This window comes from Xiphophorus couchianus, chromosome 12 (assembly GCF_001444195.1).
Source record: "Xiphophorus couchianus chromosome 12, X_couchianus-1.0, whole genome shotgun sequence".
In the NCBI taxonomy this organism is placed as follows: domain Eukaryota; kingdom Metazoa; phylum Chordata; class Actinopteri; order Cyprinodontiformes; family Poeciliidae; genus Xiphophorus; species Xiphophorus couchianus.
Genome location: NC_040239.1, coordinates 4,213,470 through 4,231,665, shown reverse-complemented (window position 1 = coordinate 4,231,665; position 18,196 = coordinate 4,213,470). Strand labels below are relative to the sequence as shown.

The window sequence follows — 18,196 nt, the reverse complement described above, 5'->3', positions numbered from 1 at the left end:
CCCGTCTGGTGGCTCTACTGTGTTGCAAGGCTGTAAATATAGGAGAGGGGTAGGGTAAGTCGGGCTCCAACCCCCTCCACACCCACTTCCAGTGGAACACCCTCCAATAGTGCGGCCGAGGAAACGGGCCTTGGGCGGTGCCGTTTTTCAACGCCTGGTCATACCAAGATTCGTGATTGTACCCTATTGGGGCGGGTACTGAGATGTAGGTGTACAAAGGTTGCCCATGCAAAGTTAGTCTGGTGCGATACCCCCAGGTTGACGGGGTAAAAATCCTCTGGTGTGGCGGATTGGGGTAGACCCTGTCCATTTCCAATTTCAATGGAAGCCTGGTGTTATTAAATATATAACATTCTGGAATCATTTCCCTCCTTACTATGGTTTTTGCCATACTTGGTGATGTGGTCCAAATAATCGTGTCATTAAGTGAAATTTCACAATACAGTCCTTGCAGTGGTTCAAGGTAATGGGGACCCCACCTTATCCGTAGTTCGATCCCTTGTACCCTGTGATACACTGCATTAAAAGTCCATGGCAGAGGTCTTGGGCTCATAGGTGAAATTGATGCATAATGGACCGTGTTATTGGACCCTCGTCCTTGCCAAGCAGGCGGTGCGGTGGGGATGAATAAATGTGGCTTCGTTGGAGGGGGTGACGTGTACTCTTCACTTTCCCCCACCTGTTTGGTGTTCTGAAAATCAGCGGGTCGAAGATATATGAGGTACTTGAGAAAATATGCTTCGGTGAGCGGATTGGAAGGAGTGAAATCTTCTCTTGGCATATCCAGGAGAATAGAGGTAGTAGGGAGTCTCAGGAACGGACCTTTATCTGATAGTCCCGACGAGACTCCAGCTCCTACTTTGAACATTTTAGTTACAAAAACCTTTGTACCTGTCCGTCTTGTGGGTTTTGACTGACGTTGGGACTTGACGACTCGTTTTCCCCCTTCCGGTTTATCCGTTAGTCTTGGTTCTTCTTCCTCCATGGAAATGCTGAAGCGAGCTTCTGCCAGGCGTGGGTCTTGGGTTTCTTCTTAGGAGGCTCCGGTTCGGTGTAGGACACGGTGGCGTAATTCTGCTCGTCTGGTACCACTTTGATGGCTGCTCCGACGGAGTAGATTCCTTTAAAGGGGACGGTGATCATGCGCACTGACAGCTGAATCTGGCAGGAGGTGCTAGGATCGGAGGGCGTACCCGCTCTGTGGGCCACTCCTCCCGGGTGTTGCAATACTCCATCCCGAAACTGGGACTCCGCTGTTATCCAGTACAGGCAAGACTTTTCCTTAGGTCTTACCGCATTGCTGCCCCACCCGTCCACCTCAGTGGTGTAGTAATACATATCTGAGCAGCGTACTCCATCTTCCCTTGGCACGTCCGGTAAATCCACCACAGGAATTGTGCAGTCATTGATGACTTCCAAAATCAGATGTGACCATGTGGTCAGCTCCCAGGGGCCTGTCCAACCCCCATTAATGGCTTGGTCTCTGGCATCATCTGGGAGTGCACTTAGCCCCTCAGCTGATGGTTGGTACGCGTGAGGACGATGTACCCGGAAGATCACAGGGGAGTGGCTGGTGTTCAATGGTGGAAATGACAGGGATGTTCCGGCAGCTTCATACGGCCAGGCAGCATGAACAGAATCCCACAGGACATCATGGGGCCCTTCTTCCCTCCTCCACACCCATGGATCCGCTTCTTCTGGGGTGTTTGGGGGAGCTGAAGGTCCTGGTAATATTATTGGTATGGGGCTCCCGTGATTTGGTTGTACTTGTCCATATGTTCTGTAATATCGCAGCGAGCTGTAAAACCTCGTCACCTGCCATCCCTCAGCCTGACCTGTCAAAGTCAGTTCTCCTCTCCCCAGCTGGTCTTCGCAAGTAGAACAGTGGTGGAGATCGTCCCCATCCCAGACGCAATAACAGCTTTTTGGTTCTTCATTCTGCCAGCTCCATTGGGTCTCCAACTGAAGTCGGGGCAGGTAACCTACCCGACAGTTCCCACAGATGGTGTTGTTCAAAACCGTAACCGGAGAGACGCGGAGATGTTGTAGTATCTCTGCGGTGGCTCCTTGTTGCCTGGGTTTCTCACGGCCCGGTCCCTCCCAGGTGATGGGGAGCGGGTTGTTTACTAAACAAACCGGACAGCGACTTTTAGCTCTTGCCCATATCAGCATCTCTCGCTCCTCCGACAGGACTCCCTTTTTAGCCCAATCCAATTTCTTCAGGGCTCGTCCTGCCCAAATCCCTGAAGGTGTTCTTCTAATTATAACCACCCCTTTCACGGTGGCCAGTCCGATATAGGGTGGAATGGTACATGATTCACTGGCCATTTCACCGGCTTCTGTTTCACTTTAGTCCGGAACTGGCTTGAGCTGCTCAACTCCTTGAATCCCTTTTCTTTTCAGCAATACTGTGTTCCTATCCAGTACTTGCTTGACGATGTCAGTGGTCTCAAACTTGGGTTTTACTGCTGCATTTACAGGTTGCTCTCTTGCTTTGACCCACACGCGCTGTCCCTCTCGGAATGGCACTCTGGGCGACGGCTTCTCCTTTTTGTCGCCGTTGGTTGAGCTCCATTGCAGGGGCGGGCCTCTCGGCTCTGCTTCTGTCGTTCAGGGCCTGCCCTATTTCCACCGCCTGTGTGCTCCAATTGTTGGTGTTAGCATTTTTAGCTATCCAGCTTTTCACTAACCCTATGGCTCGTTCTACCACTCCGTTAGCTTGTGGGGTATAGGGTGGAGAGTAAACTCGCATTACTCCAAACTTTTGGCACCATTGGTCAACCTGTGAATTACGGAAATGAGTCCCATTATCCGTGCGCAGCTCTTTCGGGATTCCCAGGGCACTGCATACTTGTTCCAGCATGCCGACAACACTGTTGCCGTTTGCTTTCCTGGCTGCTTTTGTAGTTACAAACCCCGACATAGAATCCACCAGCACTAAGAGGTACTTCTCACCTCTTCTTCCTGTTATCCCCATGGGGCCTGCAACATCCATGCAGACTGAACCCCAGGGGACCGTGCTTTTGATGGATAACCCCTCCATCCGCTGCCCTCGGCGACCTGCGTTGTATTGTCCACATACTTCACAGTCCCTTAGCACGCGTTGGACTTGTTTCACCGGGATCCAAAGATCCTGCTCCTCCAGCTCCTTACGGGTAGGTCGTACGCCTGCATGTCCAAGGGCCTCATGCACGCTCCGCACGACCTCAACCACGTACTCCTCTGGGACCTCCCGTCCTCTGGGAGTGCTGTCCCACTTCTCGGTACCGACAAAGACGATCTTTCTTTGCTGGACATAACAGTCCACTTCATCATTCCCACGCCAATGAGCTCCCTCATGCGTGTGTGCTTTTTGATGCTCAACATCTATTTCCAGTTGTAGTTTTAGCTCAGCAATCTTTTTCCACAAGTCTCTGTGTGCCACTGGCTTGCCCTTCGCTGTCTCGAAACCATTTTCTTCCCAAATGGCCAAGTCTTCTCTAAGGGCTTGAGCGCAGTAGTAACTATCGGTTACTAACCTGGCATTCTTGATTTTCCTTTTCACCAGCTCCAGCAATCCTTCCAGCACGGCCGTTACTTCTCCGGCTTGAGCACTACCGGGAGCTTTTCCTTTCTGACGGCATTTTTCTTTGCCGTCTTGCTTCAGAATAAATCCCCAGTATGCCGACTGGTCGGACCCCTTTCTGGATCCATCGGTGTAGATTGTCCATTCCGGTTGTTTTGGCTTCTCAGATGTCTCTGGCGGTTTCTTCTTACTGGTGGGTTGTGCTGGCCCAATCTCAATCTCCGGGTCCAGCAGGATGTCTTCCCATCTTCCCCACCGTGTGTTAGTTGCTTTAGTACTTTCCACGGTACCTTTTCTTAGATACTTATGAACTTGGCTCTGTGTGATGACTTTAACTGGTTGTCCTTGTGCTAGATCCTTCAGCACACCCCAGTAACGAGCTAACACCGCTAGCTCTTTCTCTTCCTGCGGATATTTCCTCTCAACAGAAGTCAGGGTGTAACTCCACAGGGTAACCAAGCCTCCATTTTCATTACTTACTTTGATCATGGCATCGTCATTCTCACAGCTGATCTCTGCTACCAGTCGTTCTGACAAACTTCTTGGCTCCAGTCTCACAGCTGCTTGAATGGCTTTTCTCAAGTCTTCCAGGTTCTGTTGATTCGCTGCTGTCCAAACCCAGGGTCTTTTTCCATCCTTCTCGTCCTCCTCACTCTTTCTCAGGCATTTGTACAAAGGCTTGGCATACTTCTGATAATTGGGTACGTGGTCCCGGACGTAGTTGCATAGTCCTAATATTTTCTGTAAGTCATTCTCTGACTGAGGTGGTTGAATATTCGTCAGCTTTTCTCTGTACCCGTCTGAGAGTCCCAAGTCCGACGTGACTTGGAAACCCAGATAATTCACTTGGAACTGTCCAAATTGACATTTCTTGAGGTTTAGCTTCAAGCCTGCCTTGGTGAGGTTTTCTACCACTTTTTGTAGTCTTTGTAGGTGTTCTTCTTCTGTGTCATCAGCAATAAAGACATCATCAATGTACACAGTTGCACCTACGTCCCCCAGTACTTCCATCACTGCTGACTGGAACACGTTTGGGGAGTTCTTGTATCCCTGGGGTAACCTTTGCCACACATAGCTCTTGCCTTTGTGGGTGAATGCAGTTTTACCTTGCGATTGTCTGGCGAGGCGTAGAGAGAAAAATCCATTGGCTAGGTCGATGCATGACTTGAACTTCTTGACTCGAAGAGTTTTCAGCGCTCCTTGGGGATTGATTAGACTGGCTCGGTTTGCTATTGTTCTCCGATTCAGGGCCTTGAAGTTGATAACTGGTCTCCAACCCCCTCCAGCCGATTCAGGTTTCTTCACCGCCTGGATGGGGCTGTTGGTGATCGGGTTGAGCTCCTCTCTGATGATTTCCAGGGCGCTCAGCTCCTTCACTATCTTGTCCATCTCCTCGACTGCTCCCGGATTCAGCGGGTACTGCCGAACAGGTGGATGAACCCCACCTTCGATGTGATGAACAAACTTTGGACCCAAATCCCCACAATCGTTCTTGAACCGTGCCACTTGCGCTGTAACGATGATCTCACGCAGCTTCTCTTTCCCAGCCGGGGAGAAGTCACTCTCTGCGATCTTCTGTTCTGTCACCGTCGGTATGTCAATCGGTTTGTACCAGTCCTGCTGCCCGGATCCGGTTTGGGTCGGGCCGACTTTCACCAACCTTGCTTTCAAGCTCGTCAGCCTTCGCTCTAGTCGGCGATGTGTGCCTTTCTTTTTACTGAGTTCATCTAAGTCTTTTACTGTGAGTAGATTGTAAGGACCTTTCACCCACACTACTCCTTTCCATGTCCCGTACGGCATTTCTTCTATTTTTCCATTAGCAAACTGAACCTTCAGGTGTCCTGCTGTTTCTAGGTCTTTGCGGGTCATAGACACCTCCGCTCCGGTGTCCACCAGGTAGGGTACTCCCTCCACTTTGGCGTAGATTTCGTCCCCTTCCCAGTAGGCATTTTCTAAAATGACCCGCGACCTGGACGCCATTACTTTGGTGACCCTCCGGCCCCGGCTTTACGGGACTCACGGAGGGCCGTCCTTTGTTCTGGGCTCAATTTCCTATATTCCTCATCCGTCAGGAACTGACCTTTCCCTGGCTGATTTTGTGAAGCCGGCGGGTTGGTCGGTCTTCCTTTTGGTCCTGGTGGTTTCTGCTGGAACGGTCGGTTTTGGAAGTTGGATGGTGGTGCTCCCTGTTGAAACGGCCGGCCCTGGAAGTTGGGTGGCTGTGTGCCCTGCGGGAACGGCCTGTTCTGGAAGTTGGATGGCTGTCTGATGTTGACCCTTCCAGGTGGCTTGGCTGGTTGGCTAGCCTCCTTCTTCCTTTTGTCCTCGTAGTACTGCTGCTCCAGGTCGAATCCCTGCACTGCCACATCCATCTGGGCCACGGTTGTGCTTCTCACTGGTAGTTTCACAAACACAATCTCTCCTCTTCGTCCCTTTGTCACCTCACGCAGTACCTTCACATACCTCGCGGGAGAGACGGTTTGCTTTAGTGTGTGCCAAAGCGGTTCCAACCGGCTTCCTTTGTCCAGCCGTCCTCTAGCCCTCTTCACCTGGGACTCTTCGTCGTCCATGTCCTCCAACACCAATCTCTCATAGTTGCTCTGTGCTGACTCTGTTCCAACCATCGGGTCCGCAGTCACGCTGGTCAGCCACAACTTTTTGGCCCCTTCGTGGTTAGTGGTAGATAGCACAGTTGGCCAGACATCTTTCAAATACTCCTCATTATTTTCGTCTGCGTTTTTACTCCGAATCACCAGCCTTAGATTCTTTAGTTCTGCGTATGCATCTTGTCCGGTAGTAGTGGCCGGTGGCTGGGCTGACACTCCTTGTGGTCCCCGCGGGATCTGTGGTCCTGGCTCTGAAGACGTCGCCTGCGGCTCCTCTTCATCAGCCGACACCTCGTCTAGCTTCTGTCGAGTCTCCCTGGAGTACTTGTAGGCCGCTTTCTTCAGTCGTCGCAGCATCACATCATACATAATTCCCATGTATGCGTTCCTGAAGTTGGTGGTCAGGGAATAGTGTGCTGTCAGGGTAGAGCAGGATGGTGTCATCAGGATGTTAGCCCACTCCCCGACTGTCGCTTCTACCTCGAGCAGCACCTTGTCTCCCAGCCTGCTGGCCCATCCTGCTGGAATCTGGTACTCTGTCTGACCGACCTCTGGTACATACGTACGCCGTCCGTCTTTAGCCTGTACAGGGCCCCAGGTCACGTCTCTCGCCAGTCTCTCAGAAGAACCCTCGATGTCAAAGGTTTCTATTTCTTTCTTCTTTCCTCGGTGCTGTCCTGTTCGGAGTGTCTTATGCCCTGTCGGTGGTTGCTTTGGGTCGGAGAAGATGCTGTCGTGTTCACTCTCTTCTTCTCCTTCTTCAGAATGTTCGATCTCCTGTTGCTCTTCTCCTTCCTCCGAGTCGCTGATGTCCTCATACTGTTGTTGTCTAAGAGGTTCCCTCCTGGGGGAGTTTAGCGGTTGAATCTTGGCTGGTTTCATCGGTCCTACTTCTCTCTGGACCGTCAGCTGCTCATCCTTGACTCTGTCCGTGTTGGGTTGCCTCAGTTCACTGCTGCTTCCCTCGAATGAGAATTCTTTGACATATCTTGCGGCCTGGGACTCTGGCCCGACTGGTGCTTCCCTTAACTTTATCCTGAGTGGCTCCATAACCTTGGCCGTGCCGGTCTGGGTGGTGTTTGAAACTACACTCTGGGGTATTTTTAAGGGATATTTCTTGATCTCCTTTGCTGGGTGGCTGATGCGGCATTGTTCCTCCATTTCAGTTGCCATTCGTACACCTTGCTCCGTACGGAGTTGATGCATACGGGGGTCAACCACCACCACCACCTCTTTGAACACAAAGAAATGACTGTTGGTCTTGGCTATGTTCACCACTCCGTTCTCTGTGACCGCCCTGGCGGTATCCCCTGGCAAATCTGCCGATCTTAGTCCCTGCACGCTCACCATCACCCTTCTCATGTTTTCGTTGCTGGCGGTCACCAGGCCCCTTTCGAGTCCATGCCACATCTTCTTCCGATACTCCTCCAGACTCTCTCCTTTCTTGTAAACATCAATTGGGACCAGGATTACGGCACCATAAGGGAGACTGTAGCCCTTCATCATCACTACGTCTCCTCTAGTCTCTTCACTACAGGAAGCCTCCAACACCTTTGAGTCTTTTTGATAGTATTTCCCAGCTTGGTTTTTAAGGCTGCGTCGAAACTTTCGATTGTGGATCTTGTATTTATCATTGGTGAACACAATCAGCCCGTCACCTTCAAGGTCCCATATTCCTCCAATAAACTGGTAAATCATGAGCCCGGATTGCAGCCTTAAGCTGATGGTCTCTGATGGTATTTTGGTCAACTCTCGGGTGCCCCTCCAAACATCCGACTTTTGGGTCTTTTTTTTAGGGCGGCCGGGGTCCCACAGCTCCTCATCCGATTCCTCCTCGTCCTCGTCGGAACTGCTGCCCGCTGGAGTCTCCGTATGTGGCGGTGGCTGCCTTCTCTCCGTGCTGTGGACTCGGGGATGAAACCCGACCCCCAGATCCCGTTGAGGGGACCAGTCCCTGGCCGCTTGCTCCAACTGCTCCTTGGCGAAGCCGTCGATGAGCGCTCCCTCATGATTTTCCTCTCCTGACTGTTCAGAGGGGATTTCGTCGTTCCGCGATGATCCCGGTAGAGCTGGGATGTTGTCGTCGTTGTCCGTCAGGTCTATCAGGTCCTGCGGAGCTTGCTTCGGCTGGTTTGTCGGTGTTGTGGCTCTGCTGGGCAGTCGAGAGGGGGCCTCAGCCACCTCCGATTCCGCTCTGTCTGGGGCTTGCTCTTTTCCTCGGGTCTCTTTGAAGGCCGAAAGTCTCTGCAGAACCTCGGCATATTCTTTGTATTTGCGCACCCCACTGGCGAGAGGGTTCACTAGGATCCCATTGATGCCCGCTTCCAATGTAGCTGTCTTCACTAGGCTGTCATATTTCTCGGAGGGGCTGTAGACCATCCGCAGCTCACCAATCGTCCATCCTTCAAGGAGTTCAGCGAACCATTCCAGCCATTCTCTGATCTCCGATTTCTTGGTTACCTTCACCGGGCATTTAACGACTCCCAGTCGGTGACCATGTTTAAGCTGTGTGCAAAAGTATATCCGAGTCCGTACCAGGTATTTCATTAAGTTCCGTGCCATGTCCTCTTTGATGGTGTAGTGAGATTCAAAGAAAACCCTCCTAATTACCTCAATCCAGGAATCCAATCCATCACCGAGTAATATCAATGATACAGGCAATTGTGTTAATGTGGATTGGGAAAGATGGGATTGATGACTCTCTCCATCCCGGCTGATGTTGCTTGCCTCTTGTCCCTTTGCTGGCTTTTGCAGGGGATCCAGTTCCCCCCTTTCTTCGTCATCCATAGTTGTCTTTGTCTTCGAGTTGCCTATCCCCCAAAGCCTCTCTTTGCGCTCTTGAGTAGGGATGGGTCCAGGCTGTGTTGGCTACTGGCTTCACTGTCTGGATACTATCACTTATCCTCAGTAGAAGCTTTCCCTCACCTGCATGCTATACAGTTACTGCAAGGGTTGTGACTGACGGCCTTATCAGTCACCGTTAACTCTATTCCCTCAGAGTTAACCATCCAAGTGAGCTATTCAGAATCACACTTCTGTTTTTACTGACTTGGTTTATTAGGGCCCGCCTACTTGGCTCCGCCCCACGTTGGGCGCCATGTCCGTTATCCTGCAATAGCTAGCCCCGCCCACTTCATCACAACCCTCCGGGACTGACTACTGACCAGTTCTCTGTCTAACAGGTCCGGAAAATCTCTAAGACCTGGGTATTACCCTAAAAGAGATCTATAAGAGATAATCTATTTAAACTGGTGTCGAAAGCGATTCGTCTAGCTCTAACTACCTCCAATCCAGAAGTTACGACCCTTTTCAGTTAAGAAACAGTCAGCTGAGTAGCCCTCACAGCTGCGTAATTCCAATAACCACTCCTGTTAACGGTAGCTCGCTTTCTAAAATATAACTTGCTCCTGGAACCGGCTAGATTAAATTTAGTGACTTGGATGTAAGTCCCTGGGTCATTATTTTACTCTCACCAAAGGAAATTATGAAGCCTCCTTTTCACTAGAACCATGTACCTTAGTTTTACCTTTATTAAAAGAACTGAAAAATGATTAAATGACTCAATTAATTCCAATGTCCACCAACTTCATTAGAATTTTAGAGTAAGAATTTATTAAGCAAGCTTAAGCAGGGGTATGTGACATACAAATCAATAATCAATTGTATACAAGTCAAGAGCAGTGTAATAAGATCAACATGTATAATCATACCCTCCTGTCTCTTTCCCTAACCTATGTCGCAGATTCTGAGATAGCTTTTTAGGAAGCGAATTCTACTCATACCCAGTTGGTGGTGGATCTTTGGCAACAGGAACGTCCGAGAACCTTGGTCTGAGTCTTTATCCTTTGTGTGAAAAAATCCTCTTTAGAATGGAAGCAAAGTAGAGAGGGTTCAATTGCTTTTGAAAACCCAACTCTTTTATCCCTCCGGGACCTTTGTCCTTTCTCCAAGTCTGTTGCAATGTTTGGGTTGAGGTAAGACCGACGATCGAATCAGGAACCCGGGTTGGACGATTGGAACTTGTCTCCCTTTGGCGGCAAGAAGCTTCAGCTTTCCCCGTGGCTCCAGGGTGTGGTCTGCTGTTGTTTCCTCGATCTGCTTCTTCGTGTTAGCTCTACTTCAGTGCCGCAGACAAAGAACAAGAACTTCTCCTTTTCCGTCTGCTTATATACAGTTCTCTGCCATATATGTGTATGGGGAGTGTTAGTTTACGTGGTTTCGGCCCCTCCTGTCTGCTGGCTGGGATGGAAAGTACCGTCCTTTCCTCAGCGTTGTTCTTAGCCAACCATACCGCCCCACCCATCCTGTGCGTCTGGCCATCTGTTCAGAACTGCTTGCGACAGCAGAAACTCACAAGTTCCCCTTCTCCTATTTCTCCTATCCTTTCTACATTGAAAACTATGTGCTTTACTCTGATTAACTTTCAAACACAGTCAAATATTAAAAACTTATGTGCTGATTTCCTTTAAGCATTAATCATGAGCATTAATCATCTCTTTCACTTATTATAAATCATCAAACCTTAATCATTTCATTGTTGTCATGTTATTACAGATCATGATTCGTACACTTCAGAATCATTCAGTGATTACTTACATACAGTCATTTTACCTATTGTATTCATCCATGTTCAACTGAATCATTATCAAAACACTCAATCATTATAAATCAAAACACAAGATTGCTTTATTTCCTTCAGGCCTTCATGCACCTTTTTCTGTGTGTACCTGGATAGATCTCAACGTCATACCAGTTTTCTTGACAACAGTTATCTTAACATTAATTAGCCATCCAAAAATATGCTGATGGTTGATTTAGGGTTTCTGTAGCCAACTCAAATTTAAGAGCTTGAGACATTTTCAAGACTATTACAAGAATTTAAACCTATGTCACAGAAATGACTCGTCCAGTCAAGTGGCGATAAATTTGCATTTACTCATAATGGATGCAAAAAAGATGACTAGTTAGCTAGCAAAGGTATGTTAGCAGTGAGTTACAGGTAGCCTCAATGGCCTCAAATTACAAAACACGATGAAAATGTCTACATGCGACAGAAAAATCCTGCAAGAAAAAAAAAAAAACATATAAAGATTAAATGGTCCTGCCAAGAAAAATGTGAAGATCTTTGATTAACATAAGAAAGGCCAACTTACTTTTTAAAATAAATGTAATACATTTTAAGGGCTTAATGTTTGATTCATAAATTTAGGGACTAAAGATGCACTTTTTTTCCAAAAATTAATCATTAAAAATATGGTTTCTTCTCATCACTATTTTAATAATATTGGTGCTCTTTCCTAATTCAACATTTAAAACGTTTTGTTCTCAGCAGTACATGTGACTGAATAAACATAACTCATTTTCAAAAATTTAAAGATGCTGCTTATTTTAAAAATATAACCTGAATGTATAAAGCTGGAAAGAAATTATATTTTGAAAAAAGATTGCAGAAGTGCACGTTCATCAACGACATTAAAGCAGATGTGCAAATGAGTTTGTGGGGTAAAATTATGAAAAGAACTGAAATATGAGCCATCAAACTAAATCCTGGAAAACAAGAAAACTGCCCACATCTTCCTTTTGGATTAAATATACTGAAAGACCAAATATGCACGGTAGAGCTTGACATTTTTAAAACACGCTGTTAAAGCCACCTCCCAGTTTCAAATTATAATCAAAATGCAGACGGTCTCATTTTTACCCACAACGTTTAAAAAAGAAGCTGCAGAATGGAATAACAAGCACACACGATGTAAACACAGTCCAGCTTTCTCAACAGGACCTGCAGACTCTGCAGTGAACTGATTTCCTCTGTGCTGATCATATTCACTGTGATAGATGTAGGATACCCCTCAACTCTCTGTTGTGGCTCAGTGTGACGTCAGGCACAAGATCCCATTGGATTGTCCCTCACACACAGATACATTCACAGTGGTGGCAGCAGTGAGCATGATTTGAAGTGTCCTGTCTGCAGCGGTGCAGCTGCATAAAGGAAACAGCTGCTGAAATATCACAGGCGACCCCCCCCACGTCTCCTGGTATCTATCAAACAAACAGTGGTCAGCTCAGGCTGCAGAGCGAGAACAAAACAAAGACATCTGCAAGATGGCCTCAGACACACAGCTCCACTGTTGTGTGCATTGCTGTGATGTTTGCAGGTTGAATGACAAGCTCACCACTGAGACTGGCTCTTCTTCAGGCTTCGTTCCTCCCCTGCTGGCTTCTTTTTGTGTAAACTGACACGCAAGGAGGACAGCGCGTTTCTAATCTTTGTTTCTAACACAAAGAGGGTTTTCTTAGGCTGCGTTCACGTCTGGTTCAAATATTTGTGATAACTGGGAATGAGTTTCTTGCGTCGCTGTAGAAAGTCTTGGTCTAATTCCTCTTTGCAGAATTGTTTTAATTCAGGCGCACTGGAGGGTCTTTGAATATTGTAACTCAATTTAAGTCTATTTGACTTTCTCTGCAGTGCTTAGGATCCCCGTCCTGCTGCTTAACTCAACTGTGCTTAGACTTTACATCACAAACTGATGTACCGGTCCTGAAGAAACAAACGCACCCCCTGATCATCATGCTACCACCACGTTTGACTGCTGGTATATGGTTCTTTTTCTGAAGAGCTGTGCTAGGAGAGATGAACCTGCTTGTTTTTGTCCAATCTCTCATGAATTCTGACTGAGGGCTGAAGAGATTTATCTGTTGTTCTGGGCTCCTTTGTGACCTTCTGGATGAGATATCAATGAACTCTGAGTAATATTGGTATTCCAGCCACTCCTGGGAAGATTCACCATATATGCTCCATTTCTGGATTTGTCAAAGTCTTAAAATAAGCTTTGTAAATCTTTCCTGACAGATGTGATTTTTTTTCCCCCTCATCTGTTCTTGCATTTCTTGAGATCAGGGCATGATGTGTTGCTTTTTGAGATCTTTTAGTGCACTTTATGTTGTAAGACAGGCTCTGTTTATATGATATGATTATATAGTTGTAGCAGAAGTCATTTCTGGGTGTGGCAAGTGAAAATGAACCAAAAATTTAGTCCACCACAGTTAATTAATGACTGGAGGAAATATTTCCACACAGGCAAAGGTTAGTTTGGATAGTTTATTCCCTTTCAATCAATAAAATCATTTAAAAGCTTGATTTTGGACTTGCTGAGATTATCTTTGGTTTAAAAATGTGTTTGATCTGAAACAATAAAGTGAGACAAAAAAAAAAGCTAAACAGAAGACCTTTTCATGGGCCAAATAATTTTTCACACAACTGCTTTCAAAATCGGTGTTTTATTTCATTTGCCTGAATGTTCACATCTAACTCTGAGAAGCAAGCTAACGTTTTAGGAGCCCTTAAATGCATTTTAGGTTCCTTGCGTCTTTATGGTGTCGTTGACCAGAGGGAAGCTGAAACACAAGGCCTCTCACCAATTTAACACCTGTTGCTTGTGGAAACTTTTGTGGGAAAATGGCAGACTAAAGACAACTACAAGACCAACGGAAAAGTTGGAATGGCATACGGGTCTTGTTAAAGCGTTCAGGACTCAGACAGACACTTTAGGGGGAATAATGCCGAAGAATACAGTGAATTACTTGACAAAAGACACAGCAGGTTTAGACCCTCACAAGTAAAACAATCTTAGGTTCAGAAAAGTGAGCTTTTTCACTGTTGTGTTTTTGCGATTGCTCCATAGCTTGTAGACAAAATCCTGCCAATGTCAGGAGAAAAAGGAAATTTAATGCTTGCCTAAAATTCTCAATATTCAGGCACTACACTTGATAATCCCTCACCTCTGATTTCCTTTAGATGCCAGAGACAAGCATCAGATGCACATTATCCGAGAGCTTCTTTCTCCTGTCTGATTATCCTCACACATATGGCTTTCTTCAAGGAACAAGACTTCTGCAGGAGCCTGTTCCCCATCTGGAAAAATCATATAGAAGCTCTCAGCACCGAGCAGCAGGGGTGACACTGAGCTATATCAACAGTGACAAAAATATATTGAATAATTATCTTTGGAATTAATACATTAGCCCAAACTAAAGTAAATGTCAAGGGATCAGTAAAGCAGGGGGGAAAGCGGGAAGGATGCTGCGCTTCATTAATCACGTCTTCCAAAGTAATGTAAGCAGATGAAATGATTCTTACAAAGAGCTGTCATTACAATCAAACCGGTCATTTTAGGTTTCTAATTCACCATCACAATCTACTTCACTGGATGGGGGGCAGATAATTAACTCCTTCAGTCTCGACTGCCTCCATCAGAGACGGCGGTTCTATTATTCAGGATTATAAAGGAGGAAATCTAATACAGTGGGATGGAGACACAATCACACACAGCATGAGCAGGCTCGTTTGAAACACACTACATGACTAAACCTTTAAGAAGTACACAATTATCAGTATAAATCCAAAACTCTTAAATAGTTCATCTATTAGCACATGCTTTAACTTGATGTTTTCTGTCTATAAATAACATATAATTTATGTAATCAGTCCATATGTATCAATTTTATAAAAGGAAACATAGGGGTGTCTTTCAGTGTCTTCCATCAGATTAATCTAAAGGGTCAGTTTGACTCTTTGGTTAATGATAGCTGCGTTTCAATTACAATGTATGCAAAATGGTCACTATTCTGCTAATATATACTGTATATATAAAAAACAACTTTTCTGTTTCAGTATTTCCATTAAGTAAGAAGCTCAATTAAAACAACATATGAATAAGTTTATTCACGCAATAAGTCATTAAAAATAGAATCCGACTACTTCCTGTCATCGTCTTCTTAGTGGTTTGCACCAGTGGCAAAATCCGGTTGTTAATCACATGACTTGTCTGACGCCAAAAAATAAATAAAAATGCTTCCATTGTAGTTTTGTGAAATGAAGCGATTTCAATAAGGCCAAAAAAACCACCTCCTCCTACCAGGGCCAAAACGTATCCAAAATTCAAGAGTTTCAATTAAGCACATTTCTTTGTGAAATGTCAAATTGCACAATAATGTGGTCAATGGGAACACAACTAATGTTACTCCACCAGTACCCATTTAGTCTCCGTGGCATCAAGCAGTTAAAGTTACCAGACTTGCCACAGGGTGACTGACGTGTTTAAAAGCCATTGCAATAATGAACGTAATAGGAACTTCTTTTTCATATATTTGGTCTGAATTCCTTGTTCTTGTGGGGTAAAAACAATATATTTTAAAGAGAATGAAAAACTATAAATCCATATTTTTTAGCAGATTTTTTAAAAGCCTGCCTAATTTTAAATGACAATATATTTAGGTGTTGTGCATGTCCCTGTCCCCACAACAAGAAGTTTAGTTTGGAGAACATTTTGTGAACAGTTCAGCAATCTGATTACAGTGAGAGCATATGCATTTTTTATCTTTAATGCTACTAATGCACAAATTTAATATTTCCTGTCTGTATCACATGTCCTTGGTTCCTCTGTGTTTGAAGAAAGAGGTTTGTCTTTGGAGTATAATTAAACCTGACCGTGATTGGATCAGAACTGACTCAAGTTCTGTTCCAGACGTTGGAAAACGCATTAAGAACACAAGGCCTCTGCAGCTGGAACGGAGTGAGTGTTGCCTCCATCTGTGCAAACATCTATACTTAACATGACTGATATTCCTTGTGACGCTAACATCAGTTCGTCATAAGCTGAACTGAAACGCACACACCCGAAACAGACCCCACCCGCTAAAAAAAGCGTGTTTACATTATTCACCGCTATGAATAAATCACTGCAAAACTCTCTCTTGATTGTGCAGCATATGTGACGGCTAAGTTGTGTTCATTTGCTATGCCCAGCATCTGCTCAGCTGCAGCCAGAGGGATGGTGCTGTGGGACAAGAGGCTAAAAAATTTAATTAAATTACCAGGGACAGAAAAAATATAGAAAAGTTAGCTCCGAATGGTGAGCTCTGACGATTTTCATCTAGTTTTTAGAACTGTTGCCTTCCTAAAGAAAAAGCTCCAAAAATTTACTCCAAGGTTAATTGTTTGTCATTCCTCTCCACTGTCGCCTTGTTCTTGGTCAGGAATCCACAGAAGTCTAGATTTAAAAGCAAGTTTGCTGGAATCCTTCGACACATCAACCAGGTATCAGGTTGCTAGAAGTAGTATTAAAACAACCGTGATTACAGATTTTTAAAAAAAAATATTATAGGACTTAACATGTAACTACTTGTCTCAACTACCAGCACTTTAGATTTCCTTTTGAGATAAAGATGACTGAAAGTTTTATCTGTGGTGAACAAGCAGAACTGATTTACTTTTTTGAATAAAAGTAGCACAGAACTATTGTTTTTTTTAAATATATAAATTTACAATTAAAGATTTTTTCGTCAAACTAATTTTAATTCAAAACTTTTAATTCATAACATGTGACATGTTCACTTTAAATTGTAAGCAAATGAAATGACAAACTAAATAACCAAATATCTAATCCCTTCCTAGATCTTGCTTCTGAATGGGATTTTCTGTTGTATTTCTTACTTTTCCTCACATTCGCTGATAATGTCTCTGATTTGGATTTATTTTCTGCTTCTTAGAAACTGCAGTATCTAAACTCGTTGGGTCTGCTGTCATCAGTAATAAATTTGTCTTTGTTTGAATACTTTGCATGTCATTATAGCATTACATTAATTATCTTTTAGTTACATATAGTTAAACCTCATTTTATTTTTTTGCCTTCCAGCATTCATTGAAACTGATTCTTAACTTGACTCCATTTACCTCCCCCATCCAAGTAGAGTGACAAACCTGAGTGGATTAGAGTTGCATTATTGTTATGGATCAGTTGTTCTCTAAAAAGGGACTCAGTTTTAGAAAATAAAACAGTTTGCAGAAACACAGGAAGACATGATGAGCATAGTGCATTCTGCTGTGTTAATCTGTCCAGATTAAGTTGTCTTGATCCTGTTCAAAGCGTGACCTCATCTACGCAGCAGCAGGTGCTGAGCCAAGTGAAATGGCTGCAGATGATTGATGCCTTTTCAATTAGTCTCAATGTGAGACCTTCACATGTCACTCTCCTTTTCTTATTAATGACATGCTGCGTTAATGCGGCTGTGTTAAAGAGCCTCAGAGTGAGCTGCGTAATTAATGTGCACAGTCTTGACGACATGAGACAGGAGTCATCTACCAGGAACTTTACAGACTTGACTGAAGCACCTTGTGTCCTTTTTAAGTACTTGGTTCATAGATTATACATGCAGTGTATTCACTACTTTTTTTTTACTTGCACAACACTACACCAGCTGTTAATTTAACTCAGAGAGAGATACATAAAGTCCTGTAAATGTTTGTACCATACTTCTGATGCCTTCTGGTAAAGACACCATTTAAATGACTTTTGCTGCTTTTTTTTTTTTTTTTTACAGCGATTAAAAGACTCTCTTGGCAGAGAGTATTGGCTGAAACAGATTCACAATAGAGCTGTACTGTCCTTTAGTTGGCTACTTGTTTATTACCACCTTTGCCCTTTTTTGGCAAAGTGGTGTCCAGCATCAAAGACTCCTGTCACTAATCTCACTCTCTACTCTCCCAGGATCAAGGTTGCTTGATTTCCAAGGATCTACAAATAAGGTTTCTAAGAGAATCCACAGATTTTGGCAAGTAGGGAAAAAAAAATCTAGTTTCTAAAATATTTTGGCACTGCAGCTCCCTGTGCTTGTCATTAAATAATTAGTTAGGGTTTGGCTTAGTTTTGACTCCATCAATACCAACATCCTCTAAAAAAACGTTAAAACTCACTCAAAGCTTAGGGCTAGTGTTTTTAATGACTCAGTAGAACAGCCTTTCTCTAAAACTGCAATGTGTAGCTTTTAAAAAGAAGTTTGTTTTCCAGATTTGTTAAAACGGTTACTATGTTGTGACAGTTTTAAAGCATTAAACGTGAAATACTTGGGATCCCCAACCCTACAAAGAGAAAATTGCGAAACAGTCAGTAAATGTGTTGATTTACTTTTTAACTCAATTTATAATTACACAGTTTTTGGGTAAAAAAAAAAAATGGCTAGACCA

At 44.8% G+C, this 18,196-nt stretch overlaps 1 long non-coding RNA gene across 3 annotated transcripts in view; it reads right to left on the bottom strand.

The window, feature by feature from the left end:
* The window catches only part of LOC114155278 (uncharacterized), a 124,638-nt gene that overhangs the window by 80,840 nt on the left and 25,602 nt on the right, over positions 1 to 18,196 (bottom strand). For 2 of the 3 annotated variants that reach the window (XR_003597712.1, XR_003597713.1), the window contains exon 2: positions 13,954 to 14,086. The exons of the other annotated variant lie outside the window; for it this stretch is intronic. This is a non-coding gene — a long non-coding RNA (uncharacterized LOC114155278). The remainder of the gene's footprint in view (positions 1 to 13,953; positions 14,087 to 18,196) is intronic. 3 annotated transcript variants of the gene reach the window in all.